Genomic DNA, 9,656 nt, shown 5'->3' on the forward strand with positions numbered 1-9,656 from the left:
TGACCATATTGCTGTATATTTCACTTTGTCAGTGATTCTGTTAAAGTTTTGCTAGGTCAATAATTTCCAGGCTTTCAAATGAAGACGTTTCTCCGGCAGGGGACCCGTTCTGCATAATATATGTAGGACATGCAACACAGCTGCAGTGCAAGAAAAAACATGAGCTACAAACATGGACCTGTTGTAACCCAATGTGGCAAGTAACTAAATCAGACGGAGAAGTAAAGCCTAAAGTGCTTTATGCTGACTTCCCTTTCATTCAAATTCATTTAAAACCCATTAGTATCTTCAAATATTTAGGAGAATCAAGACAGCTTTCAATGATACATGAAGAAAGCAACGAGCTTTTAGTTAGAGTAAGAGGTTCTACTTTAAAAGGATGCTTACTCTGACCTCTTGTTGGCTTCCAAACCTGCATTTCCGAACATGCGAAGTCTAAAAAGGAGCTGTGTGTTTGGCTCTGTGGTTATGGCAAGACATGTCTTGGAGCTGAAAAGCATCTCTAGTCCACATAAATGATCAAATGTCATGTGGCACCAGGAATGAATTTAGAAGAAAACACTGAGGTACATGCATTGACCAGCTACAGAGCTTGGCTTCAGATCTTAGGAAGATTTAAGTGAAGCCTCACTCCAGGTCTGAAAGTCATGGGCATTAGAGAAAGGAAGAGACCATGCAATTACACTTCCTGACAATGAGGTCTAGGAACACACTGTGCATAATAGTATCCATCACCTTATGGAGAAGTCATCAAACTGTTACAGAGATAAGAAGTCAGCTTATCACAGAAAGTTAAAGCAAGTTTTTTTTTTTTTTTATTTTTTTTAACAAAGAACTCTGAACACTGTAACAGAAACAAGGAAAAATCCTGAAAAATCTTGTGAGATAAATGTCTCAAAAGACAAGCACCTAGCCTCCAAAACAAAACAAAACAAAACAAAACAAACAAACAAAAACGCAAGAGATCAAGAGATGAGGTTTCATGCAGACATAAAGCAAAAATCAATCAATAATAAATAAAAATAAAAATCACAAGAACAAAAGCTACCTAAGGACTAGTTTTAGATACTAAGAATTGCCCTTCAAAAAATTTCTACAATGTACTAAGTAGCAAAAATACGTGCAAAATGAATACTGGCAGTCCTCTGCCAACCCAAAGTGACTGAGACCAAATTCCTGCTGCAGCAGGATTTCTCCTTCCTGTGTGGGAACCATGAAGGTCAGCACATGGACCTGATATGCATGTATGAGAACAAGAAGTTATCTTAAGAATCCCTCCTAAATTTAAACAGCTGTTTCAAATACAAGGTGACATAACAGTAACTTTCACACCCCCCAATACTCCAATTTCACACATATCACTTTCCACCATGGTGATCTGAAAAGCAAGGTAGCCCCAGGCCACTTGGGAGCAAGATCCAGCCTGAGAGGTCACAGCCCCCTTGGAGTCCATTCTTCCACCTGCATCTCTATATATCTCACTGCATTTTTATATTTCTCAGTCTGATGGCCCGAACATCACATCTGAAGCATTATAAGTCAGCACACAGTTTGATGGGCTGTAATGCTGCTGTGAGGAAGCCACAGGGTCTGCTGCTACACAGCAAGATCAGGCAAAGCTGCGCCACTCAGCAGGGCCTCCTCTTCTGACAAGTGCCAGCCTTTGAGATCAAAACCACCAGCACCACATATCAAGACTCAAGAGGAACAGAACTTACTTTCTGCCTGGCCAGTAAGATTTAGGAGCTTAGCTTATAAGTAGTTAAACATTACAGTCTTCTCAAAAAGAGAGAGACAAAATAATTGTGTTGTGCCCTGTGTGAAGACAGGCATTGACCAGCCCTCTAAAAATTGTAGACTGCTTTTCCAGTACTCCAATATTCAAGATTCTATTTCCTGGTTTGTTGCCCAGTTTTGTCCGTCGTATAGAATATTTTAGTGATTCAGCTCTACTTATTTTCGATTGGAAGGAATTTCTGTAATACAGCAGCAAGAAATATGTGCACTTCCAGAAGTGCTGATGCTCTTTTCAGCAGAAGGGAAACAGAAGAGGCTTGGGCAAGTAGTGGACAGGCTTTCCAAAAAAGATTTGCAATCAGTGTCACAGAAGTAGAAATAGGACAGAGGGAGGGTTTCATCCTCAGCTGGGTCAGCCTGGGGTCTCTCTGTTAGTGGTCAATGGATAGGTTTAAATTGTCCTTTGATGGCTGTGTCCAAATATGCCATGGAAGAGGAATGAGCTAGCTCTACAGACAACGTAGACAAGGGCAGGTGCCTTGTGGCAGCACAAGATACCTGTCTGTCTGTAGCTCAGACTCCACCAGTGTGAACATCTGCTTCCCCTGCCGGCGTTCTGCTCAGAGTTCTCCAGCTGTTCATACAGTATTCAAAGAGGACTAGACAAAAAAATCAGACAGATAAACTGCTACCACAGAAAATATTTGCTTTTGACTGTTTAACATTTGCCTTCTTTTTTTCCCCTGAATTAAAAAGATTAAGAAGGAAGGTATATGAAGATCAGTGTCAGTTTTATTCAGTAGGAACAGGCTGTTTCCATGACATTTATGCATTAAGCTTTTTCTAAATGACAAGCAGGCTGGCAAAGTCTCTTTTTTTTAAAAAAAAAAAAAAAAAAAGAAAAGAAAAAGAAAGGAAAAAAAAAAAAAAAAGGCTGTCTTCACTCTCCTCCCTTTGATCTTTGCTCAATGGGTGTAAGAAAGACATTGTCAGGCAGAGGGCTTTGTGTAACTTTCCAGTCTGATGAAGAAAATGCTTCTTATTCATGTATGAAATGGCAAGGTGGTAACTGCTGGCATTTCAATGCAGAATTCAGGATATGAAGTTCTACCTGCTTTGACTTGTGCTCCTTGCCCTGCAAGGAGCTAGAGAATAGCACACCTTACGCGGCTTCATGAATGGCTTGGTATTTATTTGACCAGCTGAGTGCATGATAAATAGGCTGAGCACCAAGGCTACCTACAAGGCAACTGCACAAAGGAGCACAGCAAAGCATGTGGTGCTTTGGGCCTTGTGAAGAATGAAGAAGCATTATGCCACTGCTCAATAATTTATTTAAACAAAGCCAGAAGGTTCTCTGAAGCCTCACATGTTCTGTGGATCCATGTAACACTCAAGATGACAATCATAAAATCTTGATGGCAAGTAAATTCATATTTCTGTTGCATGTTCTGGCATTTCTGGTAGATAACTCTCCCATGGAAAGCACATCACAGAGAACAATGTTTATCTGTCCAAATTAATCTATAGGAAATACCACTCTTTACCTGAGATTTGATTTCAGACCCCTCAAAGATGGATGTACATATCCCACATCTGCAAATATACTTGGAGTTTAGTCGTTCTGCCAAAAGAATAAATATATATATATATATATATATTGAAGAGAAACAGCTAAACAAGCTCAAAACCTGTGTACCAAGACCCTTATAGGGTCATTGAAAGAAGATTTTTCATTTCTGCAAGACTATTTGGTTCAGCTCTCTAGTTTTCCATATGTGCTCAGATGACTCAAACAGAAGGGTACTTATTAGAGCCAGGGCCAGCATGCAGATTTCTTTTCCTGATCCTTTCCAGGTCGATACTTAACAACCGCCCACCAGTCAGCTTCATGCCCCCTGTGACAGGATGCTCTCCCTGAGAAGGCAGGAAGGATGGGCTCCGAGGCCCAAAGTACCAGGAGCACGTTTCCCTCCAGCGTTTTCCTCTTGTATTATTGGCTGGGAGGAAGTCCTAGAGACTTGGTGCTTTGCTCCTTCTTCTTTATAGAGTCTGAGACAGTCTGAACATTGTTATCAGGCATCCTGCACGTGTCATATTCACGACAATAAGCCTGTTTCTGGTGGGACTTGGAAGTGAACTGGACACAGAGCAGCGCAATGATGCAAGTGCCAGAAACAGTTTGAGAACTAATCACAGAATTGTAGGGGTTGGAAGAGACCTCAAGAGATCATTGTGTCCAACCCCCACCCCCCCCTCCCCCCCCAAAAGCAGGTTCCTTAGAGCAAGTTGCCCAGGTAGGAGTCCAAACTTGGCCTTGAATGTCTCCAGAGAAGGAGACTCCACAACCTCCCACGGCAGCCTATTCCAAATGCCATTGGAACCAATGCCATTGTTAGATCCCTCTTGTGAAGTCAGTCCTAGGCTTTTTCTGTTACCTTTGGTTTTCAGAAAAAGAAGAAAGAAAAAGAAAAAAAAAGAAAAAAAAAAAACTATAGTGCTTCTAATAGACAAAGCAAAAGATAATTGCTGATAATTGTTCTAAAAGCTCTTCTACAACTGAAGAATGAACCACCCCCATCCCCCTACCCCACTGAAAAAATAATGGAATGGTTCTGCACTTTGGAGACTAATCCTCAGGGGAGCCTGCAATGAAGATGGGCAGCTTCACTGGTTCCCCTGCCAACACAGTGCTTTTGCTTTCTGATAGCTGCCTGCAAGTGTGCCCTGTTGACATCCAGAAAACAGAAAATCTTCAACATAACAGACTACTAATATTTTTTGACGTGATGAGGAAACTACACACTGCTCTGTGTCAACAAACAGTCTGAATGCTGCTCACCTGTCCAAGCACCATGTCTGAGCAAAGTCACATCCCACACATGAGTAGCACCAAAATGTACCACATCAGCCAGCAGATCATTGGAGCAGAACCTTTTGTTTGTACAGTGCCAGCATGCACAACACTGCTCCCTGACTGTAGCAGCCGGCCAGCTCTTTGGCCTTCCCATTTGTTCTTATAGCCATATTGCACCAGCCATATCCCATCCTGCAGGTTACTTTGGTCCAATCAAGCCCAAGTAAAGAAATACAGGTATTTACATGAATCAGCCAAGAGAATATGCCATACATTATATTTTGCTGCTTTAGGAAAGCAGGCTGTCCTAAAAGGTCACAGAGATGATTGCTTGATATTCTGGTAGAGTGCTGCTTTAATAATAAAGGATGTGCTTATATTTTTATGGCATGTTATGTTTCATATATTGCAATAAGCCATCAAGAAGACAACGTTAATGTTGTTTTTGACTTTTCTATTCATGCCAAATAGGCAAAATCTAGCAAGCTGGTGAAAGTTAGGCTATATGCTATTTGAGTTATGGTTATAGGAAAGCTTAGTCTGATCAAGGTTAAAATTGCTCAGGCATAAAAACGTACTGAACAGTTAAAAAGAATTGCTAAACTGAGAATTTGAGAACATTAAGAGTATGGTTAGCTACCATTTTAATGCTGATTTCCCATAGAAAATTTTAAGTACCTGTTGTTCAATTAGCAATGAACTAATTAGTGAGAACAAAGATAAGGACTCTCCCCTCTAGTTGTGATTTAAGAGGCAGTCAAATATAACAAGAAAAATCTTAACTCTGAGAGAAGCGGGGTGATGAGCCTAAACAGGGGGAAGTACTTCTTATTAAATGCCCAAATCAATTTCCCCCCACCCAATTTACCAACAGATCTTTGTGTATCTAGGAATTTTTCTTCTAACCATGCTTCATAGCTGTCACCCAAAAGAAGCTGACCCACTACAAAAATCTGTGCATGATGAATTAGTTGTCTCCATTACTCCACGAGAGGCTGAGGATTCCACAGGACAGCTTGACTATTTGGGGAGGTAGTATGAAAAAAACAAGTACTCTAGCACCCAAACTTCTTTTAAGAGCCCTCGTTTTAAAATATCATTAAAATATTTTAAATATCATTCAATTAAATGTGTTTAATGTCATAGAATCATAGAATCATAAAGGTTGGAACAAACCTTCAAGATCATCTGGTCCAACCATCCCCCTACCACCAATATCACCCACTAAACCACGTCCCTAAGCAAAATGTCCAACCTTTCCTTGAACATCCCCAGGGATGGTGACTCCACTTCCCTGGGCAACCCATTCCAATGCCTAACTAACTTTTCTGAGAAGAAATACCTCCGAATTTCCAGCCTAAACCTCCCCTGGCGCAACTTGAGGCCACTCTCTCTAGTCCTATCACTAGTTACCTGTGCGAAGAGGCTCACCCCCATCTCCCCACACCTTCCTATCAGGTAGCTGTAAAGAGCAGTAAGGTCTCCTCTGAGCCTCCGCTTCTCCAGACTAAACAACCCCAGTTGCTTCTCACAGGACCTGTGTTCCAGACCTCTGAATTCCCAGAGTACTGTGGGAATAGTATAAGATTTTTTGTAGTAAACACACAGACAAAAATGCCAGAAGAGTTATACAGTAAACAAAAGGAAAAAAAGAAAACAGCAGTATTATTTCAGTTTACTTTTCACTTAAAATATTGCAAGAAGTTAATGATATGCAAAATGCTGCAAGTGCTTTCTTTTACAATAAGTTCAATGATTTCAGAAGTAATTGTCAATATGCAACCATTAGGGCATTAACCAGTCACTTGAAAAGAATAACATGGGGATTAGCTGCTGAAATGTTAATGCTGATGAATAGTAACATCACTGTTTTCAATCGTGCTAGACTTTCAATTAAATACATCGTATAAGTTGACATGTTTTATTTCTCCCTGCTTTGAGATTTGCATTATTTGAATATTCTTTGAATTAGTGGCAAGTTAAGCAGTGCTGGGGTTTGAAGAACAAATTCCATGAAAAGTTTTAAGATTTCTTTTTGAAAAATTGTGGTGGTTTTACTCAGGTGGGCAGCCGAGCTCCACCTCAGCCGACTCTCTCACTCCCACTCCTCAAAGGGAAAGGGGGAGAAAATGTGATGCAAAGGGCTCAAGGGTTGAGATAAGGACGGAGAGATCGCTCAACAGTTATTGTGATGGGCAAAACAGGCTCAGAGTAGGGAGATAATAAAATTTATTGCCTATTTCTATCAGGCTAGAGAAGTGAGAAACAAAGGAAAGAAATTAAGGACGCCTTCCCCCCATTCACCCTTATATACCTCCTCCCCCCTAAGCAGTGTAGGGGAACAGAGAACGGGGGGCTGCAGTCAGTCTGCAGAACTTCGTCTCTGCCGCTGCCCCTGCCCCTGCCCCTACTCCCTGCCCCTGCTCCACGTGGGGTCCCTCCCACGGGATGGTCCCTTCCACAGGTCCCTCCCTTCCCGAACTGAGCCTGCGGGGGCTGCCCACAGGCAGCAGCTCTTCTACAACTGCTCCCACACGGCTCCATACCATGGGGTCCATCCATCCCCCAGGAGCAAACTGCTCCAGCACGGGTCCCCCATGGGTGGGCGGCAGCCCTCCCCAAACCACATGCTCCTGCGTGGGCTCCTCTCCATGGGCTGCAGGTGCTTCTGCCACCTTGCTTCTGCAATCCCAAGAAACTACAAAGCCAGCTAGCTGCAGAGGCCTTGGGGGCAGGGGTGGGGAGACAGTTCAGCATTACATCAGCTTGTAATGTCTGATTTTGTTCTTTACGAGAACAGAAACAAAATAATAATAACAATAACAACAACGACAACAATAATTCAAGACTTTCAGATGTGTTCATGGTAAATAAAGAGGATGTATGGTATGCTGGCAGTGTGATATTCCTGGAGATCCTAACTCAAGCCCAGCTTTGCAGCATACATAAAACCAGCATATTCCTACAAATCAAATAATGGTAACATATACTTGCACTGGACACATTTCAGCCCCATAATCCTTTACAGTTCAGCAGGAGCCTCCCTCACTTTTTCCAAATCGTGAAGGAGAACAACACTTCATGAATTATTCCAGCCTCATTGAAAATAACTTTTTTTTTTTTTTTTTTTTTTTTTTTTTTTTCCAAAAACACATTTGGCCAATTTCACCCAACAGAGTGTGTGCCCTTTCCCATGCCAAAGTTCAGTTGACAGACCCTGTGTGGAGCAGTATTTACTTCTGCTTAAGTGGACTGAGGTAGAAAGGCAAGGTCCTACAGATTTCTAGCATTTGTAGACTGAGTCAATCCCATGACACAAACTTCCTATTATATTTCATTTACTCTTAGTAATAGATCAGCTGTGCCACAGAACTGCCAAATGGGGAGTTAAACCTTCTCTTTTCTGAGCAGGGAAGCAAACTGTGGTGCTACTAGTACAGGCAGATACAGGGAACATAGCTCACAGGGCACAAAGATGAACAGCATCACTTTCCTCATCACTAAGCACAGTTACCACTTACTCTGGCAGTTTTGCTGTCTTTTAAAAGCCCAGAGCATTTCAACTGTATAATATGTCTTCTTATACTAAGTACAGCCTAGCATATTTTTTTCCTAAAGGTACGATTTTCTTCACTTAGTGTAGTTGCCTATACATTATTCATTTGTTTTCCTTCAATCCAGTAACAGCAGAGTATCTCCTTGGATTTTCTTTGAGGCACACAAAATCACATTTGTTTCACAAATCTGTTCATCTTTGCAGTTACCTAATTCACAGTGCTTCAAGCTGTTGGACATCTACCAGAGCACTAAACAAAAACTAGCATAACAAAAGCAACAGACTCCTGAAATGAATAGGTATAATCATCAGATACAATCCATCTTCACGTCATTGAAAATATGTGTTATTTTCTCTCATTTACATTCTTTGGCTGTGCAGATGGGTTACGACTGGTACAATATCTCCCTCTAGATTTCTGAAGATAGAAGGTAGCCTGGCATCAGACTTATACCCCATACATTTCCTGTGCTCAGCTACCATATTTTTCTTCCCTTGGATTTTTTCAATACTTGTTGATCATCCTCTGAGTCAACAATGAAGGAAGACTAGAGAGGAAGACCTTATTCACTAACAAAACACCTCCATGACATATACACATTGTCATGGTATACACAGACAGTGCACAACACATAGCTAGGGAAAAAAATAAAAATAAAAATCGAAAACAGATCGAAAACAGGCATTTTCACCAAAAGACAGTAGACCTCCTGCTCAGATTTTATTCCCTCACAAATTCTCATTGCTGAAGTTAAATATTACCAGTAGATTCGTTTTGGCTGCAGGGCAAAATAAACTTATGCTTAACAAAGATTGGGGTTTTCTTGTGCTTAGGGTGTCACTATAGAGAGTGAGACTATCCTTCCCCTCTCCCAGCAGCATCTAGGTCTAAGCAAATTTGAAAGCACAGAGTAAACTCATTCACCAAGTTGACCATATAAAACTATGGCAGAGTTTGGACATCTCAGTCAAGAATGTAGTCCTTACCTAGTAGGGCACCTGCTGCTACCAGCAAGCTCCTGGCTGCTTTTATGAAGCATATGGAATTTTTATATCATATTTCAGAAAGACATAACCTTTCAGATACATAACCAGCAGATCCTTGACACTTAACTTTGGAAGTCAGGGTCATGCAAAATAAACAAGGAAACACGCACCTCTCACAAGACCAAAGCTTTCATTATGCCAGATCCTGTTTTTTTTTGTTGTTTTGTTTTGTTTTTTGTTTTCTTCCTTCCTTCCTTTCTTTCTTCCTTTCTTTCTTCCCTTCTTTCTTTTTTCTTTCTCTTTTTCTTTCTTTCTTTCTTTTTCTTTCTTTCTTTCTTTCTTTCTTTCTTTCTTTCTTTCTTTCTTTCTTTCTTTCTTTCTTTCTTTCTTTCTTTCTTTCTTTCTTTCTTTCTTTCTTTCTTTCTTTCTTTCTTTCTTTCTTTCTTTCTTTCTTTCTTTCTTTCTTTCTTTCTTTCTTTCTTTCTTTCTTTCTTTCTTTCTTTCTTTCTTTCTTTCTTT

Source organism: Oxyura jamaicensis, chromosome Z (assembly GCF_011077185.1).
Source record: "Oxyura jamaicensis isolate SHBP4307 breed ruddy duck chromosome Z, BPBGC_Ojam_1.0, whole genome shotgun sequence".
Classification (NCBI taxonomy): Eukaryota; Metazoa; Chordata; class Aves; order Anseriformes; family Anatidae; genus Oxyura; species Oxyura jamaicensis.